This window comes from Dermochelys coriacea, chromosome 1 (assembly GCF_009764565.3).
Source record: "Dermochelys coriacea isolate rDerCor1 chromosome 1, rDerCor1.pri.v4, whole genome shotgun sequence".
Taxonomy (NCBI): Eukaryota; Metazoa; Chordata; order Testudines; family Dermochelyidae; genus Dermochelys; species Dermochelys coriacea.
Window position 1 is genome coordinate 131484806 of NC_050068.2, and position 21602 is coordinate 131506407.

The window sequence follows — 21602 nt, forward strand, 5'->3', positions numbered from 1 at the left end:
GCCCCCGCTGCCTCTCCCGACCCCCCAACCATTACCTCTGACCCTCACTGCCTCCCCCTGCGCCCCTGACAGATCCCCCTGGGGCCCCCATCACTCCCCATCTCCTCCCCCTCCTCCCCATTGCCTTGAGCTCCCTTCTGCAGCCTCGCACCCCAGGCTCACCCCGCTCCTTGCCTCTTGACCACAGCACTGGGTAAGGCCAGCACTGCTGAGGCCCCGCCACCCTGGGCTGAAGCCCAGAGCCAGAGGTTTTAGCTGAACCAAGGGAAGGGGAGCTGAAGCCCACCCCCAGGGCCCCGCAGCTGAAGCTGAGGGGAAAGGGGCCCTGAAGCACAGAGCCCGCCACCAGAGCCCCAAGGCTGAAGGGGAAGAAGGGAGTTAAGCCTGCCCCTGGAGCCCCATGGCTGAAGCTAGGTGTGGGAGGCTGAAGCCCACCCCCAGAGCCACGTGGCTGAAGCCAGGGGCGGGGCTCAAGCCCACTGTTGGAGCCTCCGGCTGAAGCTGGGTGAAGCCTGCCAGCTGAGCCTCTGGCTGAACCAGGAGAAAGAGGTTGATCCACCCCTGGAGTCCCACAGCTGAAAATGGGTTGTGGGGGAGGGCTGAAGCCTGCCCCTGGAGCCCCTGGGCACTGCAGGGAGGGGCTGCTGCTTTGCCTCCTCCCCCGTCTCTGCCAGGAGGCTGTCATGGCCACAGGAAAACCCCCTGGTGGCCACATGCAGCCACGGTGGGCACATTTGAGAAATGCTGAGCTAGTCCTCTCTATACAGCGTGGGAGCTACCTAGCATGGGTTCACTATGGGTGTGTCTATACAGGGATTAAAAACCTTCAGCTGGCCTCAGTCAGCTGACACAGGGTCATGCTTTGGAGCTGAAAACCTGCTGGGTAGATTTTTGGGCTCGGACTGGAGCCTGAGTTCTGGGATCCCAAGTTGGGGAGAGTCCCAGAACTCAGACTCCAACTCACATGTCTACATGCCAATTTTTAGCTCCGCAGCCCATGCCCTAAGAGTCTGAGTCATCTAACCCAGGCCGGCCATGGGGCTTTTATCCCTGTTTAGATGTACCCAAAGTGTCCGAATAGGTAGTCAATCCACTAGGGGAAACAAAGGAAGCTGTTCTCCACTATCAAGAAACTGAGACAAGGGATTCTGAATCCCTGTGATCCTACTTTGCTGTTATACATCCTTTCCCAGAGGATCAGGTTTAGAAGGAAAGACAGCTGAGTTGTGCAACCAAGTCACCAGGTGTATGAAGCTGGTTATTCTGATGGTACATTTTCTGTTTAAGGCTATGCTACTTTTTCCTTTTAATGAGATTTTTTTAACGTTCGGGTTCTGTTCTGACAAATATTTTTGATAAAAAATAATGAAAAATATAAATCTGAGCATGTATGAATTTTCTCAGGCAGTTTTGGATATCTAATATATGTAGCTGTAAAGGTATAGAGTTTTTTTCAAAAATCATGTTTTTCAGATATTTTAGAGAGCATCTCATTTTTCTGTTTTGTTTTTTAAACACTTTTGGGGAAAATGCTTATTTGGGGAAAACATTATTTAGTGCTCATAAGCTTTTCCCTACTTTCCACTAGCCCTACATCTGTTTGATTTTCGGAAAATCCTTCCTTAACTCACACCCTTAACCCCAACACCTGCATTCAGTTGTGAGAAGGAAAACCATCTCTGGTTCCCTGCTTACAGAGCTAAACAGTGCAATCTTTGCACCAGCCTTTGTGCTGGCCTACTTTTTAGTTTGATTTACTGTGTCTCACATTTTCCCAAGGACTTTTTTTCTTCCTTTGCCTTGTTTGGGCCTTTACTTTTTTATATTGTGTCAATCACAGCAGTGCCAAGAACCAAAGATTAAACAAATGGAGAAACTTCAGAACATACTGAGTCTGACTGTAGCTCTTCTCCTGTGCAGGACCATGTAGCAATAAGGAAATTCTTCAAAGTGTGTTCTGTTTTCACTCTCCTCTAGTGTTGAGTGTTAAACATTTCTTTTTTTCCTGTGCAGTATCATTAATGCCGGCTCTGTTTGATTCATGGGGAGAGCAAATTTCCTGCATCTGCCTACTTCCCATATGAGAACCTTGTTACTAGAGCCAGTGAGCATGCATTAGCATGAAAGCTAACAAAACAGAATAAGCATGAAAGTGCTCTTCATATTTAAAATGCAGTATGCCAAAGCATTGTATAAAGCAAGTGGGGTAATGATAGGGCAGTGACACTAATCTATAGGTTCTTACACCATGTCCATGTGGTATGAGTGCCTAAAAGTTGTCGCTAACCATGGCCTGGCACGTGCTAAGCAAATGTGTGTCATTATGGTTTAAGAACGTGAGTGTTACTGCAGGGATCAAAGATCATCTTTCATTTTGGAAGGCAGGGTTCTGGGCTGCAGCAAACAGAAAAGTGTAGCCAGCTACAGCTTACAACAGGTTCTCACTGCTGTGTTATGTAATGTTTAAATAAAAATAATTTAGTTCTGCCTTACTTATAGGCAGAGCATATAGTGCCACCTGTAGTTAACATTGCCCAACACTTCCCTTTGTAAGACTTTGTTTTCAGTTGCTAATAACTTTGCCAAGTATTAATTATTTGGGCTGAAATTTTCCACACTGGGTGTCTGCCTCTGAATCATTTAGAAAGTTTCAGCTAAAGCACTCAGCCATTTCTGACAATGAAGTTAGGCAAAATGTATTGTTTTATCCATGGCATAAAACATTCTTGCAACTGTTTCATTGAGAAGCTCTAGCACCACTATGCTTTGGGGCAATGACTTGTGTAAGCCCTGTGCCCTGAAGCCTCAGACAGACTAAAGAGCTCTTTATTGTCACCTGTTGGTGAAATGGGAAAAAAGCAGCCCAGAGCAGCGTAAGAACTGCAGGTGGGCAGGAGCTCCACTCGAGAGGGAGCTCTCTGCTGGCGTCTGTTGGAGAGCAAAGGGAATCAACTGAATGGGCGAGATCTCATTTGCATTTCAGTTTGATTTGACAGTTTGGGACATTTTGGTTAAATTTTACGTTTGGGGGAAATGACGTGCCAGACGCCTTCTTGGGAAGTACCAGGACAAGACACTGACATCAAGTGTGCCTGGTGTCATCCTGACCAAGAATGATGTCAGGCATAGCTGGGTTAGGGAGCTGCTTTTGGCTGGGAGTGCTTTTGTGGTGATAAGAACTCTGTAAAGGGTCTTACATATTTCTGATTCGTCTCTAAAGAGAGGAACTGAGAGTGCTGTAGAACCGTGGATAGTACAGATCGGAGAATGGCTTTGAGGCAATGGACAGTGTAGAGTGGTAGCTTTGGGTAATGGCTGGCACAGAGCAGCCACTTTAAGGTAATGGACAGTGTAGAGCAGTGGTGACTGGAACAGAGCTGATGTAGCTTAGGTTGAAGCCCCAGCAGTGTACTTAAGGGACTGTGGTGTGGTTAACCTCCCTACCCATCAATTAAAGCTGAAATCTCCCCAGCTGGGTCAGCTGGTAGAGGGCCCCAAAGCTTCCCAAGCAGCACTGGCCTGCCTGTATCCTTGGACTTCTCCAACCCAGGACAGCTAACTGTGAATAACAGGCCCATTGAGGGGAGGGGTGGGCATCTTGCATCATAGAATTGGTGGATTTATTAATTGCTGGTTTTCCCAAGTTTGTTTTATTGTCCCTTCCTTTCCCCCACTTAATCAAGTTCTCATTGTTATAAGCCTCTGGGCTTAGCGTTTGTGAGTCAGGAAGTATTGCCCATCAGGGGTGCCCTGGGTGGAAGATATAGTTTTCCAGGTTTCTGGGTGGAGACTCGAGCCAGTGTTAGTTAAATCTTTAAGGAAACCCAAAGAAAATTGAATCTGGTCCCTTTTGCTGCTGTCAACACCAGGTTATAAACCTCTGGAAAAATCGCACCCCATGCATGTTCAGAAGAGACTCTTTTTACAGTTTGGCAGCTAAATTTTCCAGAGATTTTGTCTGTACTGGGCATTCCATCCCATTACAGTTCCTATGTATGACCAGAGTGTGCATGCACCATCCCCACAGAGCACTGGGTATGCTTTAGCCCAGGGCTGCAGGGATGGAGAAGAACTTGCCCAACAATACTCATCTAGCTGCCAGTGGCTGCTGTGATGATCGACACTGTAAATGAGTGCTGGGAGACAGCCTCTCCTGTGCTTTCAAGTGCCACCAATAGTGTGAAGGAAAAGAAGGAGGTTGCCTGACTCAAAGGTAGAGGGGTGAGAAACAAAGTCAGGGGAGGGGAGGAGATGAAGAGTGAGGGGTGGGGTAAGCAATGACAGGGGACAACAGATGAAAAAGCTGGGATGGGAGTGGGGTTAAAGGGTAGTAACGAGGGATCCAGAGGGGGACGCTGAACAGAGAACCCCTGGCAGAGCCCACTGTTCAAAAGTGTGTAATGAATGAGGCAAGGGACTGCAGAGGAGAAAGCATGGTCTTGTGGTAAAGACAGTTAATTGCTACCCTGGAGAATTAGATTTTATCCCTGTCTCTGCCCCAGAGTTCATATGTGACACTGGGCAAGTCACATATACCAAAAATTTCACAGGTGGCCATTGTGTATTTCCCTTTTTCTGGATACCCAACTTGAGACATCTGGAGTCTGATTTTCAGAAGCGCCGAGTACTCACAGCTGTGCAACTGACATAAGTGGGGGGTGTGCTTGAATATATAAAGTGTTATAAAATGCTAAAAATCTTAAAAATCAGATTGTAGACTTCTCAAATTGGGTACCCAAAATTAGTTGACACTTCTGAGTTTAATCTCTGTGCCCCAGTTCCCCATGGATAAAACAGGGATAATAAAACATCTCAGCTTACCTGGGTATTGTGAAGATAAATTCATGAATGTTTGTAAAGCAGTAAGACACTATGATACAAGCAGCAGAGAAAAGCTCATGATTAAATTAATAATTCTGTATTCTGTGCAGGATACACAATGAATGGGGTGACACAGTATGGTGAGGATAAAAACACATTAAATAGCTCCCCATTCAGTGATCAATGTCTGTCCTGTGCTCTGAATGAGGAAAGGACCCCTTAGAAAAAATAGAATTTGATCATAATTAAAGACTGTCTCATAATGTGTATGCACAAAGGGACCAAATTAAAGCTGCACAGGTCATCTTAATTCAGGCATTTTCTAATTTTCGCATGCTTGACTTTGTAGCTGTAATGTTCTTTTAACATAGGCTTTCTGGGATGTAATAAGAACCCCACCACAAATAGCACTTGTATAGACTTGGACATTAGAGGCCAAATTTTCAAAATTAAGTTATTTGTGAGTACATAATTTGTGCAGAAATCACTTACCTGCAAACTATGTATAGCTTTTCATTTGTATATTATAGAATGTACACAATCAAAAACCCATCTAAGCACACAACTCAAGTACGAAAGGGGTTTCTGAATACAGACACAAATAATACAATGTGTAAGTGAGAATGTGCAAAAACTAGGTACAAAAGAGATTTTCAAGCATACAAAAGAAGGCTATATTGAAATCCCTTTGAAACTTTAAGACTACAGCTTGTTTTATCGAAAGGGAGGGCATATTGGCAAGAACATCAGGTTTATCCTCCACTCTTTTCAAAAAGTTCCACAAGGATCTTTAATTCCTGCCGAGATCTCACTTTAACATTTCATTTGGAAGACGGCAGCTCCAACACTACAGCACTGTGTTTTGTTCTTGTGTAAGACTGCCTCATCCTGCGGAAATAGCACTTACCAACGGAGCCAAACTCCTAAGGATAACACATCACTCATAATAGCACTTATGTTTTTGTCCCCAAATGGAGAGTCTGAATGAGGGGACGGGGCACGCACAAGGGAATCACAGAAGGTGAGAGTCAAAATGAACACTTGGATTTTCAGATGTAACCTAATATTTACCATGGAATTAAGAAATCGGGGGGAAATAGAGAAATTTGAAATAAGAGCTGTGAAAACTTGGAAAAAACACACCTGGCAAACAAAATCACTTTTTTTAAACTAAAATCTAGATTTACAAACCAAGGAGAACATTAATATAATCTAGTTGCAAATCTGGTCACCAGAAACCAAGATTAAATCCATAACAACAATGATTCCCTCTACCCAGTAGAAGTGTGTTTTGCAAGTGTTCCTATATAGACTGTAAGCAATTTGGGACAGGGACTGTGTTTTTGTTCTGTGTTTGTAGAGAGCCTAGAACAATGGGGTCCTGACCCATGACTAGAGCTTCAAGGCACTACCACAGTGCAAATAATTAATAACAATAAAGGACAGAGGAGATTTTTTTTCATTTTTTGACTTGCAGGGGAATGGGAGTTAAGACTACTTGGTTCTCTTCCCAACTTTGTTATTGATCTAGGTTCATATCCTCAAAGGTATTTAGACTCCTAATTTCCACTTAAATCAATGGGCGTTAGGAGCCTACATATCTTTGAGGATCTGGGCATTACTGTGTACTTGAGCAAATCATTTCACCTGTTGGTGTCTCCGTTTACAATTCTCTAAAACCAGTGTAAGGATATTTAATTACCTGGCAGCGGTTGGGCTGCCTCTGACCCATTGCAAGGGAAGTTACTCAAGTAAACAAAGAAGCAAACACAATTAAGTTGTCTTTTTCCCCTTTCCCCTATTTCATCTTGGGATAATTGTTTGTTTTTAAAGACGGCCCTCCCTTCTGTTCTTTGAGGTACAAGCAAAAAAAAAAACCCAACAACCACATTTCCTCCTTTGGGGTTCAAGCAAAAAAAAAAAAAGCAAAATAGAGCTCTCCAAAGCAAAAAACTGGACCTTCCAGTTTAAAACCAGTACTCCCCTATGACATACAGGCCTTTTGGCAAAGGGTCCCCTGTTTTTTGCCAACTCTTGTTTCAGGCCTGAGAAACTCACTACACGTGTCTTGCAGATATTTATCCATAAGAGATCATGTAAGGTATATACATAAAGCTTTGTAACTTATCAAGACTCATAATCATTATGAAATGTATGCGTGGGTAGTATTTAAGGAATAATGGAACTATACTGAAAGTATGCTGTGTAGCCTTAATGTAAAAGTTAGTCACCAGGGGATAATACATCTCAGTGACAGTTCACTCAACCTGGAGGTAGTTGTCATCCCTTCCTGGTTAGTCAGTGATGCAATGCAAGGCTCAATGGTCTAACCTGGCTCAATCTCAAGACTATCGATGGAAAACCATCAAAGACAATTGCAAACAACATCACAGGGGAAAAATTCAAAGGGACTCGGGGATTGGGCTGCACCTATGGTTAATCTGCAAGATGAAGGCAGGACTAGCAGGGCCAGAGGAGAGTGCTTGAGTAACTGAAAGGCTAGTGGTGTTAGAGAGCCAACACACAGACACCATGGGCAAGAATCCCTCTCGCTGGAGGGAGGGGATAACGAGGTAAGTTAGAGTCCTGGGTGCCCTGAGAACCACCATGTCCCCCATCACCAGCCACACCTTTCAGTCTTCTTCATTTTTATATCTGACAGCTGAGACCTGCAACTTAAATGAGCCCCAACTGCATCAACTCATCAGTCATTTAACCCTTACCAATCTAGTTTTGTAGCCTATAGACCTCTTAGGACTGTACCAATAATCTAGAAGGTCTCCTAGGAATTCAGCATCTAGTCTGTCCCACTGCACTACCTCCCAGCATCTCTGTGAAGCTCGTGTTGGTGTCTGTAGAGTGCTCTGAGGTACACAGCTGAAGAGATTTGTATCACTGCACAACATTATTATTTAGTATACTATTCTAGCATTTAAATTAATCCTGATCTTTTAGTCAGTCTCCTCTTTGTGAGGCAGTTCAGAGATGTAAAGTGTGACTAGATTATAGAGCTAAGAATATCTTACATTTATATAGTACTTTTCAACTTAAAGGATCCAAAGTTCTTTGCAAACAATTGAAGTCAATGTCAAAACTCCCTTTAATTTCAATAGGAGTGGAACTGGGTGTGGGACAGTAGTGGAATTACATGTATCTAAGGTTGATCTCAGGGAAAAACAAACACCCTAAATTCTGTTGAGAGAATCAGAATATGCTTAGGCCTGGTCTACACTTAAAATTTATACTGGCATAGCTATATTCTACATGTTCTAACTAGCTATGCCAGTATATGTTCTGTATTCTATTGAATTTAACAAACGCTCTACTTAGTGCTGACATTGGTTTCTATGGGGTTAGCCCTAAAAGCATTACATAGCCATATGTTTAAAGATAATGATTTATGCTGGTTCTGAAAACAAAGATGAGAAATTTTAATACATTTTCTGGGTATTAACATTCTTGGGTTTTATTTTCAAGAGCAGCATAAATCATTAACTTTAACAATTACAACAGATGATCATTATAAAAGAAATAAAGTGGGATTTAATATGTCTGACAGTCAGGGAAATCTACTTCTCTGCTCAAATTCTCAGAGTATTTTTTTTTAATTTTATTTTATTTTTTGTGCAACTGGAATACTCTGGGTAAAGTGTATTTTTGTTCTTCTAATCTGTTAGACCACTGACTTCCATTGCACTATAGATGACTCTGACTGTGTGGAAAGTATGGGGTGAAGCATTATGGTCTAATTTGCTTTCTTTATATCAAGATTCCTTACCTCTTCTTCTTTGAGGTTTTTGTTTGTACAACTTAAAGTTCGAAGATATTGTCGACTAAAACAGAGTGGGAATCAGTGATTTCCAGACAGTGTCTGGTGGGGCTTCTGGCTTCCCTCACTATATGTCCATAATACATGTGTGCAGGCAGGGGTGGGGTTGTTGGCTAGTGTAGAATTGGGAAAGCAAGGCTGTAAAATGGCAGAGGAGAATGAAAAGTTCATCACTGAGGCAATCTGTGTCTTTTACCACTTGGAGACTAACCACACACAAAGCAGGAGAGTCTCTGCTTTGTATACTATAGAAGACACATGGCCTACTGATGACAGAGGAAAAATAAGATGGTGTAGTCATCCAGGAAGGATAGAAAACAGCAAGATGAAACAGTTAATCCTGTCCTCAGTGACTATTATTTGTTAATTATAGAGAATCCAGAAATGTACGAGGTACTTCATAGATAATTCTCCACAGAGTGTACAGACTAATTATAGATATAACTAGTGTAACAAATTGGAAGGATGAGGCAGGGAAGGAGAAGGAGAAGGATGAGATTGAGTGGTTACTCAGATTTATTATGACCATGCCTTGAAGGTTCAACTACATTTCTAAATGTAGAACTTTTTCAGGGAGATTGATGGGACAGGGAGATGGATGCGAGAGGGGAAATGGAAGAGACAAAGAGTTGGAGGAGAAAGGCAGGTAGCATGGTGAGACAATGCAGTAATGTAAAATCAACCTGGTGACCATAAAAATCAAGTGACTTGAAACAAGCGAAAGAGATTCAAAAAGCTGTAGTGAAGTCTGAAGTCCTGGGCGTTAAGTGAAGTGAGCTGCAACAAAGCTTCTTTAGTCCACCCAGTAGCTCTCAAGGAGTGACAGTCTTTCGCCTCTGTTGATAGCTTTTCCTAGAATCCCCTGACTCTCCAATGGTGCTGTAGCTCTTTGAAGAACCATATGGAGGGTGGGGATAGATTACACATGAACAGAAGGGGTGTCAGTACTCTAGCTGAAAGAACAGACAAAGCTATACCAGAGAGCTTTACCTACTACAGACAAAGATAAAAATAGTGATTATAGAATATGAGGCACTTTATATTGACGCAGAGAGCAGGAAGGAAGAAGTTGCTAAAATTAGCAGACAAAGAGGAATAATATTGAGCACCCAACAGATAAAATAAGATCAAAAGAGAAGTAAATAGAGAAGAATGTTTTTACAAATCATGCAAAAGAAAGTAATAAGGTCACTGGGGGGAGGTTAAATATACTATAAATGAATGAAGTGGACCAGAAAAATAGAGGAAATAAAAGTATATGAACCCGGAGGGGATCTAAACATCACAAGCTTTACCAAATGCTGAGAAAACAAAACTTAATAGCTAAATGTGAAGACTGGAGCGGGAGGAAGGAAGAAGAAGAGAATAAATTGTCTGTAAAGAAAGTTTTGCAAATCACTTTAATAGCAACTACAAGTGGAGTAGACTGATAAAAACTGGAGATAATAAAGACAGTAATCCTGGTTGTGGGCTCGACTTCAGATCCTTTACTCTGCTTCTGTGCTGTAAAGAGGTTAGAAGTCAGACAGATCTCCCCAACAGGAAATTCCCCAGAATAATAGAGCTTCCCCACTGACACTGGGCTGGTGGAATGCCCCCAGACCACCTTATCCACCAATAGAGCATCTGCTGGAGATGGCCCTATTGGCATGAATAGGTGACTCCACTGCACTCCAGCTATGCTGGGCTATCGGTAGGGTGACCAGATGTCCCAATTTTATATGGACAGTCCCGATTTTTGGGTCTTTTTCTTATATAGGTTCCTATTACTGCTCACCCCCACCCCCGTCCCGATTTTTCACATTTGCTGTCTGGTCACCATCCCTTGCTACCATCCCTTGTTTCAGCCCAGAGAAATTGAAAAAAAAGAGACTTGGGAAAACAGATAGGCCTTGCAGCATGACCTGAAGGTTAAAAGGTTTGGCAAGCTAGCAGCTTCAGTACTACACATTTGCCTCCTCTGTGATGTAGAAGACAAGGAAACTTTAAAGCCATCTTTAAAAGGCAATTAGAATGTGGCCTTGATAGAAACTGAGGTCTTTAAAGAGAAAATTGGGAAGCAAGTAGAGATATTCAAGGGTGTTAAATAACCAGGACCGGATAGTACTTATCTGAGAAATCTGAAGGAAATGAAGTAAGAAGTACTGATGAGATAGATGCAATATGGGGATAATCCTGGTCCCACTGGTGTCACAGAGAGTTTTGTCATGGTCTTAAAAGGGACCAGGATTTGGCCCTATATCTTGGCTCTTTGTTTCTACCAATTCTAAAGATGCCTGTTAAAACAGTATAGAAAATAGTTTTATCTGGTCTATCTTAACACATAGTTGTTTTTGATAGCAGATAAGAGGGAATCCTAGCTAAAAAGTACTTTTTCAATTTTCTAGCGCAAAGCTATAGGTTCAAACCAACAGAACTTCAGTAAGGGTAGAATCATGTAAGTAAAATTAAGCTTATATGCAAATATTTGCAGGCTCAGGGCCTTAACTTTGAAATAACTTTTAGGGTTTTTGGAACCTAGATAGATTTCTATATGCAATGGATTGTGAGCACCTTCTAAGAGTATGTCTACACAGGCAAGTTTCTGCACCACAAGTTATACCACTTTTATTAAAATGCTGGAATTAAACCATTGTTACGTATCCACACTGTGCTCCTTGTGCTACTGGAGCGCATCCACATTAGCAGCTCTTGCAATGGCAAAGACAGTGGTGCATTGTGGTAGCTATCCCACTGTGCAACTGGCTGCAGGGTGCTTTGGGAAGGGTTTGCAATGCCTCTTGGGGCAGGCACAGCATCACATGATGCAGGTTTCCCAATCCCATTGTTCCATGGGCATCCTACTACAGTGCCAGCTGGTTTCCAACTGAAGTTTGGGGTGTGTGTGTGTGTGTGTGTGGAGGTGGGAGAGGACAGTGTGTTTGGGGGGACAGAGAGTGTGTCAGCATGCTGTCTTGTAAGTTCAGATAGTGGCAGGAAGCAACCAGTTCTGAGGCAGGGGGAGGGGGAAACCCCAACATCAGCCCCCGCTTCCCTCCCTGTGCTCACAGAGAGAGAAAGACAAAGATAGATAGAGAGAGAGAGAGCTGCCCTTGTGTTCAACAGCACAAGCATTCCACATTAATAGTTTGCTTTGTGTCCCAGAGCAGATCAGCAGATCAGCTGATCAGCAGATCAGCACGCAATGGCTGTCAGAAACACTGCTTTGAAGGTGGTGGAGCACATGTCTCCAGGGCAGCCAAGTTCAAAACAATGAGCAGAGCGGTCATTTGAGGCATTATGGGATAGCTCCGGAGGCCAGTAATAGTGCAGAAATCTATCAAGTGTCTACACTAGCAATAGAGCACTGGAGCCTCTGCGCAAATAGCCTTACAACTCTCGTCAAGGTCGGTTTTTTGCAGCACTGCAACTGAGGAGTTTCTGCGCATAAAGTGGCTTGTCAGTGAGTAGTCGAACTTACATGTCTGCAGTTTGAACGCAAAAAGCTCTTTACTGCGCAGAAACTTGCCAGTCTACACAAGCCCTAAGTGACAGCTGAGCAATATAAAATTCTCGCAAAGTTGAATTGTTAAATATTTTGTTTAGTAGGGAACTAGTAACTGTAATGCATTTACAATATAAAAGGTAAATGTACTTTTATTCTCTTCCTTTTCTACCTTACTGGTTTAAGATGAAAGATGCCTTTTTGTTTTTCTGTATTCCTGTTACAACTCTGGCAGCATTTTGGACCAAAATTCTCCTAATATGTATAGGACACCAGTGCAAAACTCTGCAGCAAGCTGAAGCTGCTGTTGTTGCATTGTTAATAAATGTCCAAATCATTCAAAATATTAGTTAAATCTAAAAATGAAACATGCAATCAACATAAAACAAGATCATCCCTTTCAAACACTTGCCATAATAATGTATCAAACATATGACATTTACACAAATTTTTCTAACTTGCACTGTAGCAGAGGAATGCCACCTGGCATGTGCAGACTGCAAAAAGCTACCTTTCTCACCTCACATTACAAGTGCATGGGTTACAGAGAGCTCCTTTTGTCTGTTGATTTCTCAAACTGTGAATTAACAATGGCAGTTTTGATAGTTTTTATACAACAAGTTTTTAACAACATGAAAAGCCAGTCCAACCCCTGAAGCAAAAAACATGGATTACAGGGTCCAACTATAGGGAAAACTGAACATTCTTTTAAAAAACAAACCAAGGAAATCTCCTAGGTAAAGTTAAAAATTAAAGTACAAAATATATAAATTGCAAACATATTTGAATCCAGAGGTCAGTGTGGGGGGAGGGTGTTTATAATGGGGAAATGAGAAATCAAGAAAAAAGGCAATGGTGGGTGTGAGACGGATACTTTCTGTACCCCTGATTCTTTTAACACTATTTAGCACTTCTGTTCAGTTCATGATTCACTACTATCCCATACTCTAAGCACATTATATCTATTAAAAACACATGGCCAGAACCTCCGTTTATGTAAATTGCCAGTTGACTTCAATGGAGTTATACCAATTGACCCCGTCTGAAGATCTAGCCCCCAGTCACCCAGTTAGCCTTACCTTATTCTCCAATCTTTATTAGATTTTAGTACATTGTTCTACTGACATGGTTAGATCTAAAGAGTTAATTATAAATCCATGTGTCATTGCATGCTAAAGACACTATAACCCATGTTTCCTTATGAACACTTCTCCTGGCCCATATTCACTTGAGTAAGAGGATCAATAAAATAGACCACTGGGGAAACCCAGCATGAGTAAATCTGTGGCTCTCTTAGAAAGAAATGAGCGTAGATAGAGTCAGCAGGTATGTCAACAAGACCTTATCACCAGTGATGTAGAAGGCATTGGATAGATGTAAGAGAAGCTGCCTGGACACCTGGTTCTTAATCTCCTCCATGACCAGGAGGAGAATATCACTCACCATAGCCAAAGCAGTTTTTGTGTTCTACTTGAGCCTAAAACACAGGGTCAGAGACATGAAAATCCTGATGGAGCTGTTTCATCACAACTTTCTTGATAATTATACCCAAAACTGGGAAATGCATGACTGGGAGCTAATTAAGAGGATTGTCTATGATAATGGGCTGTTTCCTCTGCTAGAGTCTAGCCATCTTTCCTTTAACACAAACTGGCACCCTACCACAGGTACTGGGACAATTGTATAGTGGGGGTGTTGACAGCCATTGAACCAAACTATAAACCCTATATATGATGGAAACCACTTCAAGCCAGGTTGTGCGGGAGCACCCCCAGCACCACTAGTTCCAGCACATATGCACACTCCCTACCTCCAGGAGATATTGACAATCATCTCAGACAATAGGCACTGCATCTCCCATGGATAAAGCTCTCATGTCTATTTAATCCACCCCCAACGAGCAGCAATAGCTCTGTCGGCGGGAAAAGCTCTTCCACCGACCTAACACTGTCCACACTGCTATTTCAGTCAGTGTAACTTATGTCGCTCGGGTAGGGTGGCTTATTCACACCCCTGAGCGACATAAGTTGTACTGACATAAACCATAGTGTAGCCATAGCACCAGTTGAGAGCTAAAGAAGAAGTTCTTTGCCTTTTTCAATCTATGGTACCCAAATTAATAAAAAGGAACTTACGCCCTTTGGGCTCATGTTTCACATGCATTTTTCCTCTCTGAATCTCAAGACTCGATTTACATACTTTTTTTTTTAATGTGTGTTTAGATCCACATTATGACTCCATAATTTTTGTCCTAAATATCACCTTGTGGTAGCAGCAGCTTCCCTGGCTTCTGTGTTAGGAACAAATTGAATTTCCTCACTGACTTTCTGGTGGAATTTTTGAGAGTTTTTTTTTATAAACTTTGCTTTTCATCTGTAGTCTGAGAAGCAGCTTTTGATTATCAGCAGATTTCATAAATTTGTTCTTTTATCACAAGCCTAATGTGGGACTGTGGCAGGGTGGACTACATCTGGAGGCCCCCTGTTGGAGGCCTCACAGCCCTGCATCACCCTGTCCGAGAATAGAGCAGAGAGAAGTCCTCCAGGCAACCTAGAGTGGGCTGCAGAAGAATGGCCAATCAGAGGGGCTGATGGAACGACCAATAAGGGGCCACAAAGGCCAGATAAAAGGCAAGAAGAAGAGCAGAGTCTTTAGTTACTGTGTGGAGCTTGATGAGGGAGGATTAGGTGGCTTGAGGAACAGCAGGATTGTGGATAGCTCACCGGACAGAACTGAGCCCAGCAAAGGCTGCCAAAGACTGGGTGCCTGGCTGGCTGGATGGCTAGATAGATAGATAGATAGATAGATAGAATAGCAGCAGAGCCATTGAAAGGTTAGTGTGGGCAGACAAGGGTACCAAGATGGACTCTGCTGGTCTGATAGCAGACAGAGCCATGGGGCAGGGGACTGCTGAAAGGAGACCAGTTGAGGGTACCAAGATGGCTCCAGCTAGGTGTCTGAAGAAGGCAGTGCCTCTGGGAAGAAGCCTAAGAGCTCTGGCCCCATACCAGGGCTGTGATAAGAACCCTGAACTGTATTCCCTGGAAGGGGGTACAGCATGTGTGGCTCAGCTGCTGAAGACTGCTAAGAGAACCATCAGCCAGGGGTTGCTAGTGAGAGGTGAGTGCCACCCTGATATAAGAACTAAAACCAAAAGCAGGCTCACACCCAACCAAAGGGGGCCATCCATGACAAGTGGGTGTGGCCCCCCATGAAAAAACTGTTTGCAGGCCCTATTGGCCAGAGAAGGGGCGCACACACACGAGGTGGGTGCTGATCCTGTTACAGTGACTCATACACCAGAATATATGAGAGGATGTGAGTGTGAATGTATGTTTGAGGAGGGAACAAACTTGCTCCCCAGAGGTTGAATCTCTGGCAAATAGCTTGCTGCAATTCAAATCTCAGCCCAGCCTGATTCAAATGGTTTGTTTTCCATTTTCTCTCTACACAAGAGCATGTTCTTGTCTGCCTTGCAATCATGTCTTTATCTTTTGTTTTCCTATATATTCTGCATGCATATTGAAGATGAAGTTATATCCTCTGCCTACCCATTATTGGATTAGGTGAAAAAGGATTCTTACAATCTGTATGTTTTGATGACTCATTTGGCATTGAAAAGTTGCCAGATATGCATCAATGCCTTTTGTGGGGAAATGCTGTTTTAGTCAACTGGATTTGTTTTCTATCTAGTGTGGGGTCTTGAATGTACAGACAAATGGAGACCACATGGTAATTATCCCTGTGTAGAAGCAAAAGCCAAAAAAAGGAGGGGGGGAACCTCACTCCAGTTATAAAGAAGCAGAAGCCCCCCCTCCAAAAAGGGATGGGGGGGAAGCAGTGTTAGAATCTGTTTACATCTGGAGCATAATGAAAGCAATGTCAAACAACCACACAATGGATGGGAGGAAGAAAGAAAAATTAACACTTGCCTACTGTAAATATAGTTGATAGTACTGAACCACCTGAATAGCAACAACATCCCAAGCACTGTAATACTGCAAAATCCTGAAAAGGAAATTTGGGTAGCTGACAAAAATAAACATTTTCTCCGTTGGAAGAAGTGCAAGGATTGTACATATTTTTCCCAGCTATCTTATAGATGCAGACTGGATAGTAATTCAGATTTCAAAGAATTTTTGATATATCTTTATATCACTACTTAAGTACTGGAACTTCTAGCAATTTATAATGGAAGCAATCTTTCAGATTTTTCAAATAGCAAAGGGCTGAAATATAGGCCAAGAGTTGTCTTCTGAAAATTTTGTTGCTTAAAACTAAAGCAAACCTGGATTATATCACCTGAGATGGAGAAGAACAGGGGAGGGGAACCAAGGCAGTGGTTGTATTACCTAAGGAAATAGGTCTGTGACATTCAAATGAGGGATGAATCTAATAAGTTTTGAAACCAAACCAATGGAAATCTCCCTGATCCCACAATAGGCCATGCTCTATTTTAGTTGGACCATTTCAGTGGCTGCCTATCCCTTCATGAAGGGATAGCTGACTCCACCCCATGCCTTAAGGGGTAGGCAGGCAGCACTTACTATCTCCATTCAGTTAGGCACATGGCAGCCAGCTTTACAAAGCACAGCTAAAACTCAGTTGGGGTATTTTGGTTGGCTAGCTCCCAGTACCAAAAGTAAGGGGAAGGGTCGATGGGAAATCAGGACCCTGAGACTGACAGTCCCCAGGAACAATGGGGAGAGGCCAATGCTCCAGGTCAGCCTGATGGACAGGGCAGGAGGTCACAGGGTCCCATCTTCTGGGTGAGCTGAAATTGCCTGGGTCAAACAGAGTGGGGCTGAGCTAAGGAAAAAGCAGGGCCCAAGGTGAGCTGGGGAGCAGAGCTGTGCCAGATCCAGAGGGACCAGAAAAGCAGCCCAGGGAGCAGGTCGGTGCTGGGAGTGGAGTCACAGAAGCAGCCCACAGAGCGGACCTGTCCTGTGGGGAAAGCCATAGGTGCCAACTCCATGGGTGCTCCACTGCTAGAGCACCCATGGGGGGGAAAGTAGTGGGTGCTTTGCACCCACCTGCACACAAGCTCCCCTCACCCCACCTCCTGCTCCTCCCTCCATCCCCACCCCCTTGAGCGCACCGCGTCCCTGCTCCTCCACCTACCTCCCAGTGTTTCCTGCCTGGCTGCTACTGAACAGCTGTTTGGCAGCGTATTAAGCTCCAGGAAGTGGTGGGGTGGGGACTTTGGGGAAGGGGTTGGAATGGGGGCAGGGTCTCATGGAAGGGGTGGAGTGGGGGCAAGGGCAGAGGGGGATCAGCACCCATGGAAAAGAGGGGAAGTTGGTGCCGATTGGGAGAGCTGCAGCGACCAGAGAAGCAGCCCAGGGAGCTGGAGGCAGAGCAGCAGCGCTGAGGCAGAGGAGTGGAGCTGGGGCTGGAGCTGGAGAGTCCGGAGCTTGGCGCAATGCGCAACTGGGGAAAGTGAGGGGGGGGGCCCTGGGCAGCAGGCCCAGTGCACGGAGATGCCCCCAGTGAAGAAGCCTTGCAGGCCAGACTTGGGGGGCCACCCTGGGAAGAAGGGTCCTGCTACCTAGAGCCTGAGTGTGTGACCACTGCCAGAGCAAGTGTCCAACCCACAGCATCCCTGCAGCACAGCCAGAGCCTGAGAAGGCAGCCTGGGACTTCTGAGGAACAGACAGAACTGCCCTTATGTTCCAGATCTTATACTTATAAGAAGCACACGGGATCTTTATAGGGGAGAAGGCAGCATGCTGCATTTATTGAGAATACAACAGTTAGCTTATGCTTTTCAATATTTCTCACACACCCCATGCACACAGTCCTGCCAGTTGATGTTTATAGTTACCAGTCCAGAGTCTGGATCAAGCTAGTGGCCAGCCAGATTGGTTGCAGAAGGAGCCGGGTTCTGTCAGTTGCAATTCAATGCTCCTGGAGTGTGGCAAGATGAATCCAAAGTCCCATGGCCAAGCATCCCGTTCTTAATCTTTTTTTTTTTTTTTCTTCTGTTGAAGTCTATGGATTTTGCTGTGTCAGTTTGTGACTGGTTACTCCTTAATTGGTATCTTTTGATGTTAACATTCCAAAACACCTCTGAGAGGGTCATCCTGTCCTGGTTTGATTTAATCAATTATCTTGTCTTTAGGGCTGCCAGCCTCCACATCAGGGTCCTCAATCTGCCCTTCCTTCATTATGGATGTGCGTTGATGGTTCTCTGGTGTCATTAAGTCTCTACACTGCCCTTTCCTTGACCATCTGACTTTAACAGTGGCCTTCACACCTTATCTTTTCCTGATGCGCATATTCCTCTTTCACATAGTCTTTCACAGAGACCTTTAAGAATACAGCAGTATTTTATATCAAGGGAAAAGACATTGTAAATTAAATCTTTGTTGTAAATTAAAGCTTACTACATCTTATAATCAAAACAATTCACATTGGGGCCTAGATCTTCAACATTCCTCTAATCTACTTAACATAGACATGATATAAGATCCTATCTCTTACTAACTAAACCTTAAAATAAAAACTAAAAGGGCCTAATTTGTGATGCATGGGAAACAGAATCCTCATAGTTCCAGAGGGTCATTCCTTTCTGCTATTCAAAATGGGGTGGCTGGTAGAATGAAATCAAGACATACATTGATACCTTCATTCCTCTAGTACAATTATACAATCCTGCTCCTACACAGAGATGCTTGTTGTGATGTCCCCGTGACACAGAGCGGGATTATGTGTGTAAGAATCAGAATGAGCTCTAACCTGACATCTGGTGGTGAGTTGTGGAAAAGGACTTCAGGGGCTGATCTCGTTTGCATGGGCACACCCACCCCACTGAGTTTGGCCAGTAAATTTTACTCTTTATTTTTGTAGCTTGGCAGTATACTATCACCAACTGTGTGTGTCAGATAGCCACTCTGTTTTCAGGCTGGACAATACAACGTAAACCTTTGACATTTATTTTATAATAAAGCCACTCCTCCTAAACAGGAGAGGTGCTTCAGAGGTCTGAGACTAACATTTGTTAGCACAGTTTTTCCCTCAAATGGCTCCGTAATCATGTCAGCCATTTTTATAGGATGCAGCTCCTGCTCTGTAAAACTGTCTTCTCATTTGTATGCCTTTGTTACTTCTGCCACTATAGCTAAAACATTTATCTCTGGCAATGCTGCCCAGTTGTGATGCAACTGGCTAACTCAACTCCTCACCTTCCTGACTAAACACAATAAGATTTCTTAATGAGAAGTTCTTAGTTGTTTCATGTCTGAAATTAAATTGTAAACTCTTCTGAAGACTTTTTTTGTAATTGTAAGGGCTCAAATAAAATGTCATATTAGACTATACATGTAATATCTCTTTCCACATCTGTGTGTGTGTGTGTATCCATACCTCTTCTCATAGTTGCATGTTTCCCTCACTTAACACCTGAAGTATGATGGGTTCTTTTTTCCTTTTTGTTTTAATATACAAGTGCTTCTTTTGCTCTAGGTAATAGCAATCGGAGTTAAAAGGTGGCACAAACTCACAGCTGCTACATAGGAAATCATAACACAGAAAACAGGAAAAAAAGAGAGATGATACAGTATCTAGCATGCTAGTCCTTTGCACAATGTATAATCTACATCAGGAAATATCTGAGGAAATTATAAATCATAGTTATATCTAGATATCTCTCTTCTATGAGGGGAGGGTTATTACCATATGAACAGAGGACAAACCAATGACAGTGATAACCTACCTTAAAAATTGTCTTTTTGAATGTCCCTCTGTTCCTCAGGAATGAGGGTGGGGAAATGAGTCCTAGGAAATGGACTGCAACACTGTTAAAATTTCAGCTGAATGAATTAATTGGCAATAAACACAAAACACTAGATTTGCTGTGACCCTGGATTTATGTACATATGTTAAGTTTCCTCTTTTCTCTGCCTGTCAATTTTTTACAAAATTATAGAAATTTAGTAATGGAAAGCAACTTAATAAATCATCTAATCCATCCCAATACCAGTGCAGGATTGTTGATTGAACTATCTTCTTGAATATTTTGTCCAGTCTAGTTTTAAATAACTCAAAAGTAAAGGTATAGAAATTTTCTATTTCTGTGATAAATTCTGGCACCCAAAGCGAGCATCATACCCCTACATCAATGCCACTATACTTCTAGGGAGAGTGTGGAAAGTGACAAGGCAGAGTACAGCAGTGCATCCAGGATCACAACAAGCTTCACCCTCTGGGTTCATCCTCAGTGGGCCTTATACTTGAAGAATGCATTTGTTCTGGAAAGATGAAATTTCTTTAAATATTCCCCTTCGCTGAGGCCAGAGTCCACGACCCTTATTCATGTTGAGTATTGTACTAGGTACCCAGTAGAGTAGTCGCATTGGTGCTAGACAAAGGGGGTCGGCCAGGGCTCTACACCAACACTCCACACGGGGGTTATGTGAAGACCAGAGCTGGCCCTTGAGGGAGTCCACGTTGCAGCATCTGTGTACAGGCTGTGTAGTGGTTGCTGCTCCTGCATGCATTTCCCCAGCTTGGTGGAGACGCTTTGCCTACCTCTCCAGCATGGGCAAAATGCCTGCAGCCTCTGCCTTTTGTGCACCTCTGCTACCACAGTATTGGTTAGAAAGGCCACAAGGTAACCTTGTTTAGGATGCAGACAAACAAGATGCTATCAACTACAGGATCCCACTGTGACATTATTTTAAGCGTCACTAAATCCAAAGCCATTTATAAATAGATACTGAATGATGATGCTATTAGTTTGCTCAAGGAACTAGGTGACTTGGATGCTGCAATTTCTGTCTTCACTTTTACGAAAGCCAGCTGGAGATTATTTTAATATCTGTTTTAATCATTCATTATTATAGAGGGCAAATGAAGACTACAAAGGAACATGAGCTTTCGCTCTTTTTGGCTTCACCCTGGTACAAACCATTTTCAAAGTCACCTTTAAAGTATCACAATGTTATGTTAGACTCATCGACGGTGCTAGCGCTAACCTGGCATCACCAACAAATGCCAACAAACATCCAAAGAGCCTTTTATATTTCCTTTCCAAAGTCTCCATCCCTGGAATAAGATCTGAGACTCACAAAAGAGGTATGGCATTTAAGTCTGACCAAGTGACTTGGCTGAAATAACAGGCATGACCTTTTTCTGTGCAGCTTTGAAACGATTGTTTTTATTAGGCAGACATAAAGAATGTGGGTGTCTGTCTGAAAGGGTTTTTTAAGACAAAAAATTTGTTTACCAACTTTTTGAGGGATCAGAGAGAAAACTGGATGGCTTTTTGTCATAAGGAGAAGACTATGCTTTCAGACAGGTAGTCTGGTCTTACTTATTGGCATATGTTTTGGGGAACGCTATATATAGCCCTATCAATGTCTGCTGGCTTCAGGTGCATATAAAGGCATTGCGGCTTTAGAGCCGTTGTTTCTGTTCAGAATCCCCTTCTGTCATCATTCACTTCCTCCAGATTCACATCTCAACCTC

The 21602-nt window shown here is 43.1% G+C and overlaps 1 protein-coding gene across 3 annotated transcripts in view; it reads left to right on the forward strand.

The window, feature by feature from the left end:
• Nucleotides 1–3158: 3158 nt before the first annotated feature.
• Nucleotides 3159–21602, forward strand: part of TBL1X (transducin beta like 1 X-linked) — a 311634-nt gene continuing 293190 nt past the window's right edge. For 2 of the 3 annotated variants that reach the window (XM_043500524.1, XM_043500574.1), the window contains exon 1: nucleotides 3159–3561. The gene's annotated coding sequence lies outside the window, so the exon portion shown is untranslated. The remainder of the gene's footprint in view (nucleotides 3562–21602) is intronic. The other variant, XM_043500312.1, reaches the window with a different exon arrangement.